A 5,062-nucleotide genomic window follows, 5' to 3' on the forward strand; every position below is an offset into this window, starting at 1 on the left:
TCCCAAGGTCCAGCTCAGATGCACAGTCTTTTCAGCCTGGCCTCGTTAAAAACAGTTGGTTCTTGGGATCTCTCCTCTTACGGCTCACTGCAGAACACAAGGACCTTGCCCTAAGTGAGAGGTTCTCAACTAGGGGCAGCTCTGGCCCCCGTGTGGCAAGATCTGGGGCTGAGCTGCCTTTATGTACTGGACATGGGGTTTCACATCCTTTCAGCAACCTCCCTGAGGTGGATTTCCAGAATGGTTAGCTGAGAAATACAACATTTCTTGTAGTTATTTTCCCCCTGCAAAGCCAACTGCCTTCGCCGATGCCATCAGGCATCGAACATCAGACACATAAACCTTACCCTCCATCAAAAGGGCTAACTGAATACAGACAACTATTCAATAGGACCTCCACGTGCCTGCCATGGGCTCACTGGGCCAGTTCAGGACACTGGACACAGGGCAACTCCACAGTCCACACAGACCCTCAGTGTCCTAGGGCGGCCAGCAGGGATTGGCCTCCCACAGCAAGGTGGGCGCCTTCCAAGCCCAGAGCCAAGACACAGCCAAGATGTTTCAGCAGCACCCCAGCTGGAAACTGGAAGAACAGGATAGTCACACGCAGGTGTGGTCCCATCACAGCGGGAGGAGCTTGTTTTCGTTACAACATGAGCACATCTGTCTGAATGTTCACTAGAGTAAACCCTTAAATGACTAATCCACAGTTTCACTTTGTCATGGTTAAAGCTAAGCATTTTATGTGACATCTGCTTCTGCTAAATCAGGATCTTGTTTCCTCCTGAGCCAACAGGAACATCCCATGCTGGTTGTGCCACACAAGTGAAGGCTTCAGAGAATAACCTTTTCAGTCACGGGGATCCCAGCCTCCTTGAGAATCTGTGAAGCATCTACTACAAGTCAAAAGGCCCATCAAAACCAAGAAAGCCTCAGCCTATGTGCACAGAGCTATGCTTTCTAAATGCAAAGGGGAAACAACCTACAGGGTATGGAGGGAAGGGAGGCTTAACCCCTCTGCCTACCATCTTCTTCTACGTCTTTCTCTCTCCCCAGAGCACATGATCCTGACGGGTCAGGATCCAGGGCAGTGGCTGTTACTAGGTGTGGTCACTGGGCCAAGGGCCACACACAGCTCCTCTGCCCTCTTCTTTTCTCCCTTTCAGGTCTAGGGATCAGGAAACCAAAGAGCTGGAGGAGTCTTCTGACGCACCAGGCCCCTCGTCTCCTTTCTGTCTTTGCTTTGCAGGGAACAACCAGATCATGGCAAGACCCCTGGATGAGGATGTGGCTCAGGGAAAGCTAGAGCCAAGACCACCCCCCCAAACGGTGGCCCTCCGACCCAGAACTCTGCTTTGGGAGGGACTGGGCTTGGGATCAGTCAAAATCTAGCGGAACTTAGTTTACTATTTGGCAACAGTCACCTGAGAAGACCACAGGTCAGGGGAGGAGAAAAAGGAGACGTGTTGGACAAACTTTATTATGAGTAAGTTCTGTGGATCTAGCATGCGTGGTGACTATAGTTAGCAGCACTGTATCGGATACCTGCAGTGTGCTAAGACAGAGGATTTTATATATAAGAAAGGGATTGGCAGTAGTGGGAAACTGTCAGGGGAGCGGGGGTGGGATTGGCAGTTGAGGGAAACTGCTGGGGAGGGAGGGGCATACCTCATTCACAAGGGTACCTGCATAATCAGTGTTTGCATACCTAACCCTGAATTGTACATCTTTATAATAAAAAAAGAGAGAGATAGAGAGAGAAGTGGCTCTTAAGTGTTCTCACCACAAAACCAAAAAAATGTTAACTGTGTGAGGTGATGGATATGTTAACTAGCTTGATTGTGGTAAGCCTTTTACAATGTACACATATACCAAAACACCAAGATGTATGCCTTAAATAAATGAAATTTTCATTTATCAATTGTACCTAATAAAGCTGGAGGGAGGGAGAGGGAAAAGAGGAACTTAGTGAGGCAGAAAGCAGGCATCTCTGAGTCCTTGATCACACTGTGTCTGTACCATGCAGCCTTCACCTTTAAGTCCTAGGCAAGCTTGGTTGCCACATACTAAGGAAAAAAGTAACTATATCAAAACCCCTCCAAGTATTAACCCTAGGAAGATATATTGTTGAAAGAGAGCTCGCCGGGCTCGGTGGCTCAGCCTGTAATCCCGCGCCTTTGGGAGGCTGAGGTGAGTGGATTGCCTGAGCCTGCGAGTTCGAGACCCGCCTGGGCAGTGAGACCTCATCTCTACAATAAATCAAAAAATCAGCCAGGCGTGGTAGCGCATGCCTGTAGTTCCGGCTACTCGGAAGGCTGAGGCGGAAGGATCACCGGAGCAGCCACTGCACTCCAGTCTGGGCAACAGAGTGAGACTCCAACTCAAAAAAAAAAAAAAGAAAGAGAGCTCACAGCAGGAATACAACCCAGATGGAGAAAAGCCAGGTAAGGAACATCCTCAGCCTGGAAAGACACAGACCCACTGAGAAGCTAGAAATGCAGGAGTTGGCTCAGATCAGAAATGCTGATGCCAGGCCAAGAGTTTCTGTCATCAGGAAAGTGCCCCGATACAGGGTGAAGAATGCTCCAATCCAGTCCTGTCCGCTCAGAAGGCAGAACCGGAACCTGGCTGCTCAAAGTATGAAACCCCAGATCTGGAGCTGCAGAATCACCTGCGAGTTTGTCAGAAATGCAGGATCTCCAACCGTAGAACCAATAAATGAGAATCTCATGCTTTTAAAAAAATCCCCAGGTGTGCTGCATGCACACTAAAGTTTGAGCTTGTCCTCTAACCCCTAAGGCAAAAATAACTCGGTGAACTTGTCTCAGCCCAGAGTTTCCAAAGTCCTTTCCTTCCTCTCCCCAGCCTCAGTCCATAAGAGAGACTTTTCTGCCCACTTTCCAGAGTCTTCTTTCTTCACCTGGAATTCAGTTCTTTCCCCCAAAGAGAAGAGTAGCTCATCTAACAGACTGGATGTTATTGGCGGGTAATGACAATGTACTTGAAATAGGCCCCGCCCCTCAGTGCTGTAGGCTCACCTTGGGCTTGTAGCCTTTCGTGGTTGGCAAGCCATGATGTTCACTTTGTAGGCTCAGCCATTTCAGTGTTTTTGCAAAGCCATGACCTCAACAGTTTACTGAAGGTCCTAAATTTGAGGGTAACTGGGTGCTGTCTGGCCATTCATAAAGCCACTACCTTTGTCCATTTCCAACCAGTTTTTGTGTGTGTGTGTGTGTGTGTGGATTCTGTCAACAAACCCACGGAGGCTGGAGAGGGCAGAAGACACTCCAGCCTGATCTTCCCTGGAAGTTAGTATCAGTATTATACAACCTTGTCCTTATTCAAAATCCCCAGTGTAGGTTAATTAAATCTCAATCCTTTTTTTTTTTCTTTATAAAGATTCTGGTCAAACACCTAGCAACTCTAACATTATACCAATCATTCTTTGAAACTTGGTCGACCCTAACTAATAACTTGCCATCAAGCACATGGAGTTCCAAATGGGTACAGCAACCAGGAAGCACTGTTCTGGAACCCAGTTTACAAGGTACATTAAATGTAGTACAAGAATTGACTTCTTATGTACGAGTTAAAAGTACCAATTTTGGCCAGGCTCAGTGGCTCAGCCTGTCATCCCAGCACTTTGAGAGGCTGAGGCGAGTGGACTGCCTGAGCCCGCGGGTTCAAGACCCATCTGGGCAACTTGGCGAGACCTCTTCTCTACAATAAAGCAAAAACTAGTCGGTCATGGCAGTGCACGCCTATAGTTCCGGCTACTTGGAAGGCTGAGGCGAAAGGATCGCCGGAGCCGAGTAGGTCAAGGATGCGATGGCTGGGAGCATGCCACTGCACTCCAGTCTGGGTGACAAAGTGAGACTCCAACTGAAAAAAAAAAAAAAAAGTACCAATTCTTAAAAAATACTTTGACCTTTTTTATACCTCTACTGTGAAATATGTTTCTACTGTGAAATATATGATTATTCATTTATGGTCATTAGCTTATTTAATGAAGAAAAACTTATTTTAAAAGACTAATATTTAGCTCAAAAGTCAGACACTTAACAAATATATGATTAAGTTGTTCATCTTTGACTGGGCGCAGTATCTCATGCCTTTAATTCCAGTACTTTGGGAGGCTGAAACGAGAGGACTGCCTAAGTCCACAGGTTCAAGACCAGCCTAGAAGAGACCTTGTCTCTACAATAAATCAAAAAATTAGCTGGGCATGGTGGTGCACGCCTGTAGTTCCAGCTACTTGGAATGCTGAAGCAGAAGGATCGCCTGAGCCCAGTGGGTCGAGGCTGCAGTGGCCATGAACATGCCACTGCACTCCAACCTGGGTGACAAAGTGTGACAGAGCAAGGATATGCTTGATTTGTTCTGCAGCACCTGTCATAAAAGGTCTGACTCGTTCCAGTCTCTGTTCTTCAAGTTTGCCTTTGATTGATTTCATGTAGTACTTTGATGTACTTCTTGTAGGCTTCTTTTGTGAAGCTGATTTCCTGAAGGTGACGGTTCATGACAATATCAACACCAATGATCACTGTACTTTCAGTACCTTTGCCCTGGGGAACTTCAGCGGAGGCATTTCCACCAATGAGCCAGTCATCGATGCTACACTCTGTCCTACTGACCACCTTCTCCTATATCTCCAGGCACAGCCCATCTGTGATTTCCCGGCTCTTGTAAATGTCGGAGAACATCTTATCATGGCTGATGAGGTGCCAGTAGATAATCGTGATGGTGGTGGAAGGGAGACGGTGGCGGCACTAACTGAGTAGGAGCCCAGAGCTCTGAGTAACCACAGCGCAGCCAAACGGTGCTCGGTGGGGAGGGGAGAGCGGGCAGAAAAGCAACAAATTTCAGACTATGCTCTCTTACACTACAGCTGAGTCAATATAAATCTTTCAAAGTCTTTTCCCTTAGTTTGAAACCGAAAAGTAATTCACAACCTTTGACACTGAACTTATTTCCATAATGCTAGAGTTTTCTCTTGATAGTTTCATCTGGCTTCACACGCACCCATTCTTGGAATCCTATCAAATGGGAGTGGCTCTGTGAG

The 5,062-nt window shown here is 47.1% G+C and overlaps 1 pseudogene; it reads right to left on the minus strand.

Moving 5' to 3' along the window:
* Positions 1–4,336: 4,336 nt before the first annotated feature.
* LOC110596705 overlaps positions 4,337–5,062 on the minus strand; it is a 1,526-nt pseudogene continuing 800 nt past the window's right edge.

This window comes from Carlito syrichta, unplaced genomic scaffold (genome assembly GCF_000164805.1).
Source record: "Carlito syrichta isolate Samal-C Ts95f unplaced genomic scaffold, Tarsius_syrichta-2.0.1 Scaffold312734, whole genome shotgun sequence".
Lineage (NCBI taxonomy): Eukaryota > Metazoa > Chordata > Mammalia > Primates > Tarsiidae > Carlito > Carlito syrichta.